Consider the following 17318-nt stretch of genomic DNA (forward strand, 5'->3'; position numbering starts at 1 on the left):
CAATGCATGGCATCATTCATTTCATATACCTGTCTTGCTCTTCTCTTTGGCTGACAGATCAAAGATGCTGCCGAGCCTTCTGAAAGTGATGACGAGTTTACTTTAGTTTTGGATGCCTGCTCAAGTTCTGACATTGAAGAGTTGTGTATGCCCGCAGACAGAGGTGGTAGCCTTGAGACAGTGATGAGTTTCAGATTGTAAACAAAACAGAAGATGGCTATATTCACGTACGTTTCACTTGTTATGGAGGGACTGTTAGAGGCTACATTATTGTACTATTCTCCATCTCCATCCAATGTATGGCAAGATGGAAATGTATTTAGGGTGAGTCAGGAAGATGGAGCAGGACTCTGAGGAGTGGAGTGTACAGTGAAATGCACAAATGTGCAACTCCAATAGGTTTATAAAAATAAGAGACGGTGGTGATGGATTTGTTGTGGTTAGATTTGAACCAGAAAGACAGATATACACACAAATAAAGGAAGGGAGAAAGTAACAATTTGAAAGCCTAGTTGTCAGGGAAGAGGAGCTTGTCCTCAAACCCTGGTGGTTCGGACAGAAGTAGGTCATGTAACCCACTAGTTATGTCTTCGGACTCGCTCTCTTCTTCCTGCTGTAAATCTCGTATTGAGTAGTCCGGTGGTATGAAGTGCTGATTCATTTTGATCATGGTTAACCCCTCCACGCTTTTGGGCGAGAGACTGGTCCTTTTCACAGTTACAATGGCACCAGCAGCACTGAAAACACGTTCAGAAGAGACGCTTATGACAGGGCAGGCCAGATACTTTATCACCGGCCTGCTGTGCACTGGCCATTGGCTTCTTTTCCCAAACCGATACACCAATGGGCTTTGCTCCATGAACACCTCTGTTGTGTCATCTAGATAGGCCTGGACCATCGCTCAATGTTCAGTGGTGCTCCGATTTGCTTGGCCTCTTTTGGCTTGCGACAGCAACGGACTTACCCATCCCTTTCTGTAGAAACCAATCAGCTATTTTTTTGGATGTGTCTGATGAATCAGATCCTGTTGGAGCTGTTGTTGTTATTGGTAGTGTTGGTGACTGCTGGGAAGAAAACGCACTGCTCTCATGCTCTGAAGAAGAACTTGACTCTGGAGGATGCCCTGTAGTACTTGCACTGTCCTCGGCTGGCACTGGCAGGCCTCTAATTGAGAGCCGTTCATTTTCTAAATCAGTGGCTTCCTCAGCTATTAAAGTTTTGCGCTTGGCAATATCCCCTTCTGAAAAAGGAATTACTGCGTTACTGTTCAGAAATAATTTGTACCGTGGATCCAAAATTGTGGCAGTAATGTAATGTCGATGTGACACAATCTTATTTTGAATCCTTGTATTGTCAGATAAGCGGGTGGCTAAGGCGCTCGCCAAATTACATGCATCAAGTTTTTCTTCCACACCGTCGTATGTTTCAGACACCTCCTTCAGCTCTTGCTCTAGCATGTACAACAATGGGATAGCTTGGCCCATAGTACAGTCCTCCCTGCTGACTGCACGTGTGAAGACCTCAAAAGGAAGTAGCATCTCTGTCACGCATTTAATGAGGTCCCATTGCCACATCTCAACGGTCAAGGCTCTAACAGTAGGATCGCCTAATCTTCTTATCATGACATAAGCATTAAGTGGTATGTACTGCTCAAACAGACGATCAAGCATGTAATAAGTTGAGTTCCAACGTGTTGGGACCACCTAGATGGGTACTTTGACTGGCATTTTATGCTTACGTTGAATGGCCCGTAGTTGCTTCCGGGCTTTAAAAGAATGGTTGAAATGCATGCATATTCTTCTGCAGGTGGTCAGTAAGTTGCTGACTTTGCTTTCATTTTTCAGAAAGTCTTGAACAACAATGATAATGCAGTGTGCCAAACACGGGACCCTGAAATAGCCACCATCTTTCATGGCCTTAACTACTTTTTTTTTTTGTTGAAAATTTTTATTGACAGCACAATCAATAATTCGTTACAGAAATAAAGCACATTCAAGAAAGTTATAGTACATGCAATTCCTTAAAGACTTGATCAAATAGCAGTAGATAAGGAATATATCATAAGTCAGAAAAAAAAAATATATATAGCATTTTCTTTTTAGAGAATCATCAAGTGTACTCGCAGCTAGCTTCAGAACCGAAAAGTCATTCAGCTAAATAGGGGTTCCCCAATATTAGTAGCTAAGTTTGCTGTTTTCCTAGCCAGAAAAAGACCTTAGTCGGCAAGTATCATCCATCAAGTTTACTAAGCAACATAATCAGTTTAGTGCCTGGCAATTAAAGTCTTGCGCAAAAAGAATATAAGTCCAGATCATTAAATAATAAAATCAAGAAAAAGGAACTTTTCCAAAATCTTATATAACAAAGAGAATTCCTTCATTCAATAGAAGGAAACAATATATCCCATGTTTTGTTCACTTTCTTCAGGGATCGTTTCTCATGAAATTTTGCAGAGGAAAATTCCATATCGTGTATCTCATTTATCAAGAGCCACCATTCAGTTACCAATGGTGGTTGATCTGAGATCCAAGCCCTAGCAATTATCAATCTAGCACAAGAAATTAAAATAAACATTAAGGGGCCGATTCTGATCCTGGATTTTTATTTTCCATACAAATAGGATTTGTATTTTTTTCCATACAAATTGTAAAAGTCCCTTCCAACCCGTGTAGTACGATTCGTACGGGAAAAATACATACAGATCGGCCCGATCCTTACAAATCGGATCGGGAAAAGCTGTACGACCCGTCAAGTACGATTCGTACCAGGTTGTCAGCATACGATTTGTATGGAAAATGGCCTGTATACGGGGAATGACTTGTACCGGGCAACGAAGCGAACCCCTATACGCATTGTACCCTGGTATGACTCGTTCAGGGGGTACGACTCATACCGGGGTACGGGTCGTATAGGGGTATGAGGCGTACAGGGGTCCCCCCACATGCGAGGCGTGTGTATGGTGCGTACCCCAAAATCGCACATTTACGCAAAGTACGTATGTGATTTTGGGGTACTGGTCGTGTACGCACCGTACAAGCACCGTACCCCAAAATCGCATATGTACGCACCATACCCCAAAATCGCGTACGTACGCACCGTACCCCAAAATCGCGTACATACGCACCGTACCCCCAAATCGCATATGTACGCACCGTACCCCAAAATCGCGTACGTACGCAGCGTACCCCAAAATCGCGTACATATGCACCGTACCCCCAAATCGCGTACATACGCACCGTACCCCTAAATCGCGTATGTACGCACCGTACCCCAAAATCGCGTACGTACGCAGCGTACCCCAAAATCGCGCGTGTACGCACCGTACCCCAAAATCGCGTATGTACGCACCGTACCCCAAAATCACGTTTTTGGGGTACGGTGCGTACGTACGCGATTTTGGGGTACGGTGCGTACATACACGATTTTGGGGTACGGTGCGTACGTACGCGATTTTGGGGTATGGCGCATACGTACGCGATTTTGGGGTACGGTGCGTACATACACAATTTTGGGGTACGGTGCGTACGTACACGATTTTGGGGTACGGTGCGTACATACGCGATTTTGGGGTACGATGCTTGTACGGTGCGTACACGACCAGTACCCCTTCATCGCGTATGTACGCTCCGTACCCCACTTTCCGCGCCATCCGTACGCACCGTACATACGCACCGTACCCCTGTATTCATGGGGTGTACGACGCGTACATGAGGGGGTCTGTCTCGTACTGTTTTCGGGGCGTACAAGGTTTTTCCAGCACTTTTTGGCTCTTGTAAAAAAAGAGCTGTATGGAGTGCCGTTTGTACGAATCGTACTTGCCGGGTTGTAAACTGCTGCCGGGAATACATGGGAACGTTGTGTACAGAGCAATCCGAATCGGAATTGCTTGTATATACGAGTTGTATGGTCTTTTTTACAATTTGTATGGAGTGCGTCTATTTGTACGGATCGTACTTCCTAGGTTGTAGAGGCCTCCTTACAAGTACGAGTTGTATAGGGAAAACGCTCCATACCACGATTTGTACAGCGTTTTTCCAGGATCGGAATCGGCCCCTAAGTCTTTGTGGGTAGCGGTATTTGGTTGTATTCCCAGAAATATCATCTCGGTAGTTAATTTAGCGAAGATCATTTTTTTCAATTTCAACACATTTTCAACGTCACCCCAAACTTTTTGCAACACCGGGCATGAAAAAATTATATGTACTAAATCAGCAGCTAGTAAGTCACATTTGGGGCATTTTGTGCGTTCAGAAGATGCATTATTCCCAGACCATTTATAAAAATGAAGTGGCGTATAGTATAGCTGATAAACTGTTTTATACGATTGGAGTTTTAAACTAGAAGAGTGGGTTAAAGAGTTACTGTTATTAAAAAAAGTAGATATGTTATGCGGGGAGATAAGCGTGCCCAAATTAGTAGTCCATTTTTGTGCAAGTTTAATACTGTCATCAGGTTTATGTTGACATAAACATTTATACCCCAAGCTAATTATATCTTTATTTGTTTCACCAGAAATGCAGGTCCATATTTCTGAATCAAAAATTTCCTTTAATTTCATTTCATTCACGAAGTAATCACGTATCTGTATATACTTAAATAGAGCATTTTCTGGAAGTTTATAGAGTATTCTTAGTGTAATGTTAAAAAACCTGATGCACCGTATAAGTCACGGAGATGATTTATACCGTGATTAGCCCATATTTTAGCTATTGGGTCACTAAAAATCTCAGGTAAACCCGGGTTGTTCCACATGCTTAGCTTAGGGTGAAAGAACGTAGTTTTATTGATAGCCATAATGATATTCCATATATGAACCGCATCTTTAGCGGTCTTGAACTTGACTCGTTTGAAATAGTTCGGGTCGTTACTTCTAGCTAGAAAATGTACAGAGTTTGCCCCAAGCATGAATTGGTGAAAAAAATAAGGATAGCTAGAAGAAAAAAGGCTACGTATCCGACCCAAAAAAGAAGCGTTAAAGTAAATTTTTTCATGGCCTTAACTACATTACTGCCATTGTCGGTGGCAATAAAACCAATGTTAAGGTCTCTTTGTCGCAACCATTTAAAGACCTTGCTGTTAAACTCAGCCAAATGCTTGCAGCAGTTTGAGATTTCTCTATAGCAAACATGGCTACAGTTGCATGTCTGCGAGTCTCATTAAAAATCTCAACAGTGTCAATGCCTGCAGATCGCTTCTCTCTAACACCTGAAAAAGAGATTCAGTGTGCAGTGATGCACATGTAATCAGTGGCTTGGCAACTGGTCCACATGTCTGTTGCCAGGTGGATACAATGAACAGCACTCTGATGTAAGGCTTTTCCAAGCAATTCCAGCACGTCGTGGCGTATTGCTGGAACAGAAACTCTGGCAAAATAATAGCGGCTGGGAACGTTCCATTTTGGGCAGATGGTTGTCACATATTCCCGAAAACCCACCCCTTCAAAAAAAGAAAAAGGGAGAAGGTCCAGTGCTAACATTTTAGCAAGCTTAGCATTGTACAAACGTGCTATTGGGTCGTTGTGCTCGTACTTTCCCTCCTGCCTAAACATGCTAATAATAGTACGCTGCTTGGTATTTCTTTCGCTTATGCTCGACGCAGCACTTTGCATCGCAGACTTCGCAGCAGTACTCCTTGGTGTCTCCGGCTGACTCTTACTCTGGTGCCACTGAGATGTTGCAGATGCGGAGGATGTGGGCTGTACCACTGCAGTGCTGGGGACAGGGGTACTTTGTGTACCACTACCAGATAGAATGTCTCCCTGTTGTTCCTGTTCGACCATGAGTGGACCTTCTGCTACTTCTCCACCAACATTAATGGTTCCTGCTTTAATGCTACAAAGGTGGTCCTCCACTTGATTGCTTGGTGTTAGTTCAAATGGGTCATTTGACCTCCGGTACCAAGCTTACCACAACTAACACAGGAATGACAAATGGAGCACATAGCAATTTTGTCCTCATTTGCGCTAACCGTAAAGAAGTCCCACACTGGGGAGCTTAACATTTGTCTCCTGCTAGAGGTGCCACTTCCAATGCCGGATGAACTGGAGGGGGTGTATTGAATTTCACTATGTGGCTGCGCAGTAGTAGCACTACCTACTTCTGCTGAGGTGGAGGTTGTGCTGGATGTAGGACGCTGCTGGCCCTTTGCTAATGTAAATATGGAAGCTGGAGGTCGTTTTGGTGTTGCCTGTGTTGGAGGTATGCGTGCTACATCCCTACTAGTTGCAGCCATTCGGGATAGGGTCAAAATGTTGATCTCCATGTCCTCGGGCCAGGAGTAATGCTTGTGATAACTGGGTCTGACTCATCATCATCATCATTATCCTGCTGTTCTACATCGACCTCCATAAGTGTAAGGCTTGCTGGAACCTTCCTTTTCCCTAGCCTGGTCTTGGGTTGTCTCTCCCTCTCATGCTCAGATTGTTGTGGCTCTCAATTGAGATCTGGATCATCAGAAGGGATGCTTGGCGAAGAACTCGATGGATTAACCCTCCTTTTCCTTGGTGGTGATTTGGAAGACAATAGATCTCCTGCATGAGTGGCTTCCTCTTCTTCTTGCTCTGCATGAGGTTCAATTTCGTGAACTGCCCCGAGTTCGGGAGGAACAACAACTACTACTGCGGGTGGTGGTTGTAGTTGTTGTTGAACAACCACTATTGCGGGCGGTGGTTGTGGTTGTTGTTGTTGAACATCTACTATTACGGGCGGTGGTTGTGGTTGTTGTTGTTGAACATCTACTATTGCAGGTGGTGGTTGTGGTTGTTGTTGTTGAACATCTACTATTGCGAGCGGTGGTTGTTGTTCACCACTTTTCTGCTGCGTTCCCTCTTGCGTTGATTGTGTACTACTTTGAGATAGCGATAAGTTTAGGTCAGGCTCAGTATCACTGCTTTCCACCATTAGGCTGGCTACCTCTTCCACACTCATCTGCTTGGGCCTGGGTTGGTGGCTTGGCCCCACTGATGCGGAGGTGCTGGCCCCAGCTTGCACCCCAGACACTGCTGCTGCAGGCGTACTTTTTTTTCCCCAAAAATGTTTTGGGGTCAACACCAGACTTAAATGTCACTTCCTTTTTCTGTTCTTCCTTCTTCTTCTCAGCATCTTTCTTGGTCTTGGAGGACCTGGTACCTGCTTTCTTTGGGCCCATCTTCTTCAGATATCAGCAGCAGCACTCATTTGCACAAGTTGCAGAGATGTCTGGTCAGGTGAGTCACACCACACGTGACGTAGAACAGAAGGACGTATAGCCAGAAAAAGGAGGATGCCTGTTACACATCTGAGCTTAATGCAAAAAAGAAAATCCCCATGGCTAAAAGGTTGGAAAGTTACACAAAAACAACACATACAAAGGCATTTATTAACACACACCCAAAACTACACCCCAAACACCACTTTTAGGAAATTCAAACCAATGCCATCCATGCCCTAAATGATGTTAAATTCAACAGACAAAATGGAAACAGCTACATCAAGCACCCCCGCTGACTACCTCTGGGACTCAAGGCCTACTGGCTGAATAGACCACAAGTTTGGAAGCCTATGGCAAAAGCACGAAGGAAGGCGACACAAAATGGCCACCACCACATGGCCTGGTCACCCCCAACAACATGAAAAGAAAGATAAGACTGACAATACATGCCTATGGCAAAAGGACAATGCTTGGCTTCACAAAATGGCCCCCCCGCCACCCACATGGTCAGGCCACCCTCAAACAACAAAGTACATAGAGAACAGAAACAGGATGTGGTCCATGCTCCAAAAACTACAACCAAATGACAACCTGAGGAGTTTTTTTAGCAAAATGAACAGAATCAACACTTTCGAGAAGGTTTTATGCAACTCGAGACATATTGCTCGTGAGATTACCAATTAGGCGTGTTCGGCAGCGAGAATTGTACAAAACGTCGAGCACGCAAATTGAGCGCGCGAAGAAGACAAAATATGTAAGGTCGCGTTGTCGCACTGTGCAAAGTTACCAAAACTACGCGGGCTGAATTCCTAGGGTTACCTACTGGCAGAAAGTGCCATATTATTCAACACACACCCAAAACCTGCAATTCAACACCAAAAACACATTTTGAAAATCATTCCAAAGCCATCCATGCCTTACATGATGTTACACTTACAACTTAAACAAACACCACAATGTTAGGAATAGGAATCGAGTACAGTCCTCTTTCAGTGACCATGGCCTGTTGTCACATGATCTACCAGTGCAGGATATAGGGCAGTCCTACCTTGCTGTCGGGGCTTTTTATTGCTCACCTGTGGGTTCCTGTCTGCTGGCATCAGTGTTCCTGGAATTACTTTGCTGTTTCTTGCGGACTCGTGAGAATTGTTACCCCTCCTTCTGTCTCCCTTCCTTTTTGAGCCTTCCTAGTCTGTTCCTTTAGTTGACCTTGTTATTTCTCTCGTGTATTTCCTCCCCTGGGTAGTGAGTCTAGCTAGTTAGATATCCTTTCCCCGTTTTTGGGTGTGTGGTTGTTCCTGTGTATTGGGTAATCCAGGGGATATTTTTGTTCACACCCTCTCCCCTACTTGGCATTCTGATCCCTGTAGTTTTTGTTGGAGATTGGTGAAATCGCGGTGCATTACAGCGATTTCCTTTGCTTTTGCGCATCTTTGTACACACCGCTCCATGTCGTTTTGATGCGGAAATGACGTTTTAGGTCATTCCGCGAGTGAAAATCAATCCCGGAGGAAGCGAAAGTGCCCGGTTGAAATAGTATTCCTTCCCCGTTTTCCCGTTCCATTATTCACACAGAGCCTGAAGCGTGAAGGGTTTTTTTTTGTCACTGTAGTGTTCTTTTTTCCCCCTGAACACTGTAACTGGCAGGGAGACACCTTATGATATATATTGGCTCGACCATTTGCTTAACCAAGAGAAGATATCTTGGAAGGAAATAGGTTGTTTGCTGTCTCCATTAAACAAATCCTGTGCTTTTGACTGGTAAGCATTTCTTATTGTGATAACAGGATATGGTCACTGATGTTGGGGTTTCAGGTAGGGTTTGTATTGTGAAGTGTTTGTGTTTTGTGTTTATGCAGGTGCAGAAGCGTGGAGGAAGGAGCAGGTCATTATTTGCTCTATAGGGGTGGTAGACTTGGTGTCTCCCCATAATCCACCCCCTTTTCTGGGTCATCAGTTTACTCATTGATTACAACTTGTGAGTGGCTGGTGAGTCGGGGAAGTGGTTGGTACATACTTCGTTCCTGCAGTGTGTGGGCTGGGCGGGAATCTAACAGAATAACAAGCCCACGAATTGTCACACTGCCTGGACGAGTATGGATGTGGATGCGGGAGGTCTACCGGGTGGGGGCACTGATGTCCCCACTATGCAGGACGTGATGGGGGCTCTGGCTGCTTTACAGTCCCAGGTACAAGATTTACGGCAGGAAAATGTGGGCTTGAGACAGGAACTAGGGGCTGTGAGAGCTAGAGAACAGACCCAGGGTCTCCCTCCGCACTGATCCTTTGATTCTAGGATCGATTTGGTACCCGGTATTCCTTTGCCATGCAGTCGCGTTTACGCGTTATCAGAACCCGAGGAACTGCCTCTCAAGGGATATATTGATGAGATGCTGAAGTTGGGTTTTATTCGTCCCTCCTGTTCACCAGTGTCATCAGCGATCTTTTTTATACCAAAGAAGGAGGGGACGTTGAGGGCCTGTGTGGACTATAGGACCTTAAATAAGGCCACGGTGAAGAACAAGTACCCTCTTCCACTCATCCCCGTGCTGTTGGACCAGCTCCGCAAAGCCACGGTGTTTACCAAATTGGATTTGCGGGGTGCCTACCATCTTATTCGCGTCCGATCTGGGGATGAGTGGAAGACGGCTTTTAAGACCAAACAGGGCCTATTTGAGTACTGTGTAATGCCGTTCGGCTTATGCAATGCGCCAGCGGCATTCCAGTACTTCATTAATGAGGTTCTTAGTGAGTAACTGGATAGGAGTGTCATCGTGTATTTGGATGACATCCTTATATTTTCGAACACTGGTGCTGAACATGAAGAACATGTGACACAAGTGCTGCAGAAATTGCAGGAATATCAACTGTATGCCAAATTAGAAAAGTGTCAGTTCAGCACCTCTGAGGTTGAATTCTTGGGTTTCATCATCTCAGCGGGAGGTATTCGAATGGATCCAAAAAAGATTCAGGCCATTGTGAACTGGCCTATTCCAACTACAGCGAAGCACATTCAGGTGCTTCTAGGGTTCGCCAACTTTTACCGGCGTTTTATTACCCATTTCTCCGATATAGTGGCACCCATGACCCGTCTGTTGAGAAAGGGGGTTCCCTTCGTTTGGTCTCTGGAGGCTCAGGATGTCTTCCGGTTGTTGCTTGAGAGATTTACGTCAGCACCTGTGTTGACGCATCCTGATCCTGCCCTGCCGTTCTTTGTGGAAACGGATGCTTCCTCGTGTGCGGTGGGTGGGGTGTTATCTCAACGTACAGAGTACAGGTTATATGCACCCTATCGCTTTTTTTTCTAAGACCTTGCTGCCGGCGGAACGCAATTATACCGTGGCGGAGAGAGAGTTGTTGGCTGTGAAGCTGTCCTTTGAGGAATGGTGCCATTATTTATGGGGCGCTCGGCACACAATTACGATCTATACCGACCACAAGAATCTGGAGTTTTTCCGGTCGGCTCGGGCTTTGACTCCGCGCCAGATGCGTTGGGTTCTATTCTTCAATGAATATGATTTCATTATAACCTACCGACCCGCAGCGCAGCAGATTAAATTCGACGCTCTTTCCCGGATACATGTTGATCCAAGAGAAGTTAGTCCTTTGAAGGAAGATAGACCAATGATCGAGAGTGAGAGGATCATTGGGGTCATAACAGCTGATGACTTTCCTTCTCTAGTGAAAGAGCGGTTACGTCAGGTGGATTTGGCTCCTTGGTTGGCATTACCCCAGATGGTATCTCTGGATGGGTTATTGTATAACGAGGGTCGGTTGTTCGTTCCTCCGGCCCTGAGAGAGATGGTCTTGGAATGGTGTAATTCGTCTGCATTGGTGGCACATCCTGGGATACGGAAGACGAAGGAGTATTGTTTGAGATGGTTCTGGTGGGAGACGTTGGCACATGATATCCAGTGTTATGTGTCCGCTTGCCCCGTTTGTGCTATTAGTAAGCCTTCACATGGGAAGCCCTCTGGTCTTTTGCAACCCTTAGAGGTCCCTCCTTCTCCTTGGCATACCATCAGTATGGATTTTGTGACTGATTTACCATCAGTGTCTGGGTTAACCGCCATTTTGGTGGTGGTTGATTTATTCACGAAAATGGTGCATTTCATCCCGCTAGCCAAGATCCCTACGGCCAAAGAGATGGCTTTGGTGTTTATGACCTCGGTTGTGAGGATACATGGCTTACCGTCTGTGATTATATCTGACAGGGGGGCTCATTTTGTGTCTCATTTCTGGACGGAGCTTTGTTTGGTGCTTAAGATGGAAATACGGCTGTCGTCGGCATATCATCCGCAGTCCGATGGCCAGACGGAGCGTACCAACCAGAGTATGGAACAGTACTTGAGGTGCCTGATTACGTCCCTGTCATGTGACTGGGTGACTGCGCTTCCCATAGCGGAGTTTGCGTACAACAATAGTCTGCACTCCGCTTTGGGTATGACTCCTTTCTATTGTTCATTAGGGTACCATCCTAAGGCATTAGCTATTCAACCTACCGGGCATGTGCCAGCCATCGATGATGTGTGTAAATGATTGAGTGACATCTGGGAGGAGGCAAGGATGCGGCTGCTTGAAGCTAAGGCTGATATGAAACTGCATGCCGATCGTCATCGGGTCCCCGCCCCAGGTTATCAAGTGGGTGACCAGGTTTGGTTAGCTTCTCGCAACCTGAGATTGCAGGGGTCTCGGAAGCTGCAACCACGTTTTGTGGGCCCTTTCCCGGTGGTTCAGGTGGTTAATCCAGTGGCTATGAAACTCCAGTTGCCGCAGGAGTATAAGATCCATCCCGTGTTCCATACTTCTTTGCTGAAACCATATATCCCTTCTGATCAGGTGTTACCCCCTCCTGCCCCTTTGGTGATCAGCGGACAAGAGGAGTTTGAGGTCCAGGCTATCCTTGATTCCAGACGTAGGAGGGGACATTTATACTATCTGGTTGATTGGAAGGGATACGCCCCGGAGGATAGGACGTGGGAGCCAGCTGGAGGGGTGCATGCGCCTCGGTTAGTGAGGGCATTCCACAGACAGCACCCTCTGAAGCCCCGGCCTGTGGGGAGGATCATTGGGGGGGGGTACTGTTAGGAATAGGAATCGAGTACAGTCCTCTTTCAGTGACCATGGCCTGTTGTCACATGATCTACCAGTGCAGGATATAGGGCAGTCCTACCTTGCTGGTGGGGCTTGTTATTGCTCACCTGTGGGTTCCTGTCTGCTGGCATCAGTGTTCCTGGAATTACTTTGCTGTTTCTTGCGGGCTCGTGAGAATTGTTACCCCTCCTTCTGTCTCCCTTCCTTTTTGAGCCTTCCTAGTCTGTTCCTTTAGTTGACCTTGTTATTTCCCTCTGTATTTCCTCCCCTGGGTAGTGAGTCTAGCTAGTTAGATATCCTTTCCCCGTTTTTGGGTGCGTGGTTGTTCCTGTGTATTGGGTAATCCCGAGGATATTTTTGTTCACCCCCTCTCCCCTACTTGGCATTCTGATCCCTGTAGTTTTTGTTGGAGATTGGTGAAATCGCGCTGCATTACAGCGATTTCCTTCGCTTTTGCGCATCTTTGTACACACCGCTCCATGTCGTTTTGATGCGGAAATTACGTTTTAGGTCATTCCGCGAGTGAAAATCAATCCCGGAGGAAGCGAAAGTGCCCGGTTGCATTAGTATTCCTTCCCCGTTTTCCTGTTCCGTTATTCACGCAGAGCCTGAAGCGTGAAGGTTTTTTTTTGTCACTGTAGTGTTCTTTTTTCCCCCCGAACACTGTAACGGGCAGGGAGACACCTTATGATATTTATTGGCTCGACCATTTGCTTAACCAAGAGAAGATATCTTGGAAGGAAATAGGTTGTTTGCTGTCTCCATTAAACAAATCCTGTGCTTTTGACTGGTAAGCATTTCTTATTGTGATAACAGGATATGGTCACTGATGTTGGGGTTTCAGGTAGGGTTTGTATTGTGAAGTGTTTGTGTTTTGTGTTTATGCAGGTGCAGAAGCGTGGAGGAAGGAGCAGGTCATTATTTGCTCTATAGGGGTGGTAGACTTGGTGTCTCCCCATAATCCACCCCCTTTTCTGGGTCATCAGTTTACTCATTGATTACAACTTGTGAGTGGCTGGTGAGTCGGGGAAGTGGTTGGTACATACTTCGTTCCTGCAGTGTGAGGGCTGGGCGGGAATCTAACACACAAGAACAGTTGATAAACGTTCATGCTCCCATGATGACTCTAGTAGTACCCTTGGGCCTACTGGCAGAGTAGGCCACAAGCTTGGAGGCCTATGGCAAAAACACAGTGGCTGGTCCCACAAAATGGCCGCACCACATGGAAAGGCGCTCACAAAAAAAAAATAAGAAAAGGAATCAAAATAAGAAAGGAACAAAAAACAGACAAAGCAGGCCTATGGGAAAAGCACAATGCCTGGCTTCACCAAATGGCCACCACCCCCATGGTCAGCCCACCAACAAGAAAGTACATACAATATTATAAACTCAAGCAGGCCTATATCCCTATATGGCCAGACAAAGGAGGATGCCTGTTATTTTCTTTACACATCACAGCTGAATGCAAACAATGAAATCTACATGCCTAAAAAGTTTGTCAAGTTACACAAAAACAACACATACATCAAATCCATTTATTATAACACACACCCAAAAAGTTAACTACACCCCAAACACCACATTTGGAAAATTCAGTCCAATGCCATCCATGCCCTAATGATGTTAAATTCAACAGACAAAATGGAAACAGCTACATCAAGCACCCCCGCTGACTACCTTTGGGACTCTAGGACTACTGGCAGAATAGACCACAAGTTTGGAGGCCTATGGCAAAAGCACAATGGAAGGTCACACAAAATGGCCGCCACCACATGGCCTGGCCACCCCAACAACATGAAAAGAAAGAGAAGACAGAAAATACATGCCTATGGCAAAAGGACAATGCTTGCCTTCACAAAATGGCCGCCCCGCCACCCACATGGTCAGCCCACCCTCAAACAACAAAGTACATAGAGAACAGAAACAGGAAGTGGTCCATGCTCCAGAAACTACAACCAAATGACAACCTGAGGAGTTTTTTTAACAAAATGAACAGAATCAACATTTTTAAGAAGGTTTTATGCAACTCGAGACATATTGCTCGTGAGATTGCAAATGCGGCGTAATCGGCAGCGTTGTCGCACTGTGCAAAGTTACCAAAACTACGCGAGCTGAATTCCTAGGGTTACCTACTGAAAGTGCCATATTATTTAACACACACCCAAAACCTGAAATTCCACACCAAAAATCACATTTTGAAAATCAATCCAAAGCCATCCATGCCATACATGTTACAAAATAAAGATACACCACAAAAACAGTTGATTAACTTTCATGCACCCATGATGAATCCAGTACTACCTCTGTGCTACTGCCTGAGTATGGCCACAAGCTTGGAGGCCTATGACAAAAGCACAGTGGCTGGAAACACAAAATGGCCACCACCACATGGCCAGGCCACCCACAGAAAGTAAATACAATGAACTCAAGCAGGCCTACACTAACTACATGAACTACTAGGGTTAGCTATTGGCTGAAAAGAGCCAACATTTTATTACACACAAAAACTGAAATTCCACTACAACAGAGTTTGCAATTGAATCCAATGCCACCCATGATGATTAAAAACTTGAAATATAATATAATGAAGGTTATATCATGCTCGAGAGATATTCTGTGCCAGATTGCAGTTTCTGCATGTTCAGAAATGCGATCTTACCAACATGGCGCCGCAAGGAAGATCTCGCTTCCTAATAACGTGATCGTGCGTCCGAATGACGTGCTCGCGTTTGCACAGTCGCGCGGGATTGTGCGGCCGAATTCCGAACATCGTGGCGCACGCGACCGGGAGAGAAAATCGAGAAGGCGAACGCAGGACCACAGTAAGTCATTACCGCGCATGCGAGAACACTATTGAGCGCGCGGGGAAGAAAAACTACTACGCTACGCTGTAGATTGCGGAGTAGGTGACAACTTTGCACTCACTGTGAAGTCCGAAGTTGTCGCTAGTTCGCAGACTCCGCAAACGGAGCGTAGTACAACGCCCAGGGTTAGAAATCATCCAGGCATGAGCGCCATTCAAACTCCTAGTTGTTATCTGAAGTTAGATGATGGGTGTAAATATAGTTAGGCTGGTGTACCCCTGTCTCTTGTGTACTACTCTAAATTGAACAGTATGTAGTCTTCTGTTTTGTCTGTGGCCGCCCTTTATCCATGTAACACCGGTGTTCTGTTCCAGCCTGAAAACACGATTGACAACATGGACATTTCATGCCGTTGCATTTGTGATCTCATTCCACAAAGCGGCCCGCACTGACTGCAATCTATTTTAAGGATGCACATAACATCCCGGTTGTGTATGCGTAAACAGTTTTGCAAGCAACAAAACAGGTTACAGGTGCACCACCTGGCCTTCTGGGCGCAGTCTCCGACGCAACCGTCCCTTTGACACATCTTACAGTGCATTTCACACTGTGGCGCGTTTTAAGTTGGGGAATTAATTCCTCTGCAATCCTGAGGTCCCCTATGGGCCAACTAGCCCACCAGGTACCTCCAGTATGCGCCAGGGGGCTGCGTTGCAGAGAGGTGTTCAGAGGGCACGTCCCTTTTTACAACACTCTGCAACGCAGCTCCGTGGCGCCTACTGGAGGTACCTGTTGGGCTAGTTGGCCCCTAGGGGACCTCTGGATTAAAGAGGCATTAATTCCTCAACTTAAAACGAGCCACAGGGCATGTTTGCACACATTTCACCTCAAGCCCCGCCCCCTACCTTCACCACTGTGCAAACGCGCCCTGTATTTTATTTATTTATTTTTTACATTTGTATGGCGCACAGCTACCCAAGAAGGGTTTCCCGGCGCCGATGATTCTTCTATGAACGGAGGTAACGGTGAAGCATAGGAACTTATTTCTGGAAGAGCCAGGTCTTTATATTCTTTCTGAAGCTGGCGTAATTTTCTTCCTTTCGGATATTAGGGGGAAGTTTGTTCCACAAGGAAGGCCCTAGTACAGAGAAAGATCTACCTCCTATTCTTGCCAGTTTGAATCTCGGGGTCGAGAAATTTGCTGCGGTAAGAGAACGCAGTTCTCTCCCCGGAGTGTAGGGGGTCGCTAAGGATAAAAGATACTTAGGTGCGGTGCCTGATTTTATCCTAAACATGTAGCACAGGGCTTTGAACCTGACCCGTTTCTCTACCCTGAGCCAATGTAGGTCTTTCAAATGTTTAGACACGCTAGCAGTTTTAGGAATGTTACAGAGTAGTCTTGCAGCCGAGTTTTGGACTAGCTGTAAGCGTTTAATGACTGCTTGATTCGAACCCAGGTAGAGAATGTTGCCGTAGTCAAGCCGTGATGTGATTAAGGCATTGACTACGGTCTTTTGTGTTGCAGGGGGCAGCATCCAGAGGATTTTTCTCAACCATCTCAGGATGGTGAAGCAGAGGCCTACTACTTTATTAGCTTGAAGTTTCATCGAGAGAGTATTATCGATGGTGACCCCTAGATTTCTAACGTGGGTAGCAGGGATGGGGATATTGCCTAGCTCCGTGGGCCAATGAGAGGCATTCCATAGGTGTTTATTTTTTCCCAAGAGGAGGATTTCTGTTTTTCCACCGTTCAACTTCAGCTGGTTTGTAGACATCCAGCTGAAGATTTTTTCTAGCCCTAATTTAAGGGTGGACGGAGCCGTCGGTTTGGACTCTTACAATGAGAAGACGATTTGAGAGTCGTCTGCATATGTCATCAGGGTGAGTCCCGCCCTGTCTGCTAAATCTGCCAGGGGTCTAAGGTAAAGATTAAAAAACAAAGGGCTTAAAATAGAGCCCTGGGGTACACCGTGCGGGGTACTGAACGTGTCCGAACGGGCGATGGGAGATGAGATCTGAAAGGTTCTCTGGGACAAAAAACACTCAATCCATTTGAGCGCTTTGCCCTGTATTCCGTTTCTCCCGAGCGTGGCCAGGAGTTTGGCGTGGGAGATGGTATCAAATGCCGCACTCAGATCAAGCAAAATGAGTGCGACTGTCTGGCCATCATCTAGGAGTTTCCTGATGGTTTCGGTTACTCCCAGCAGAGCAGTTTCGGTGGAAAAACCCGCT

The sequence above is a fragment of the Lissotriton helveticus genome, chromosome 6 (assembly GCF_964261635.1).
Source record: "Lissotriton helveticus chromosome 6, aLisHel1.1, whole genome shotgun sequence".
Classification (NCBI taxonomy): Eukaryota; Metazoa; Chordata; class Amphibia; order Caudata; family Salamandridae; genus Lissotriton; species Lissotriton helveticus.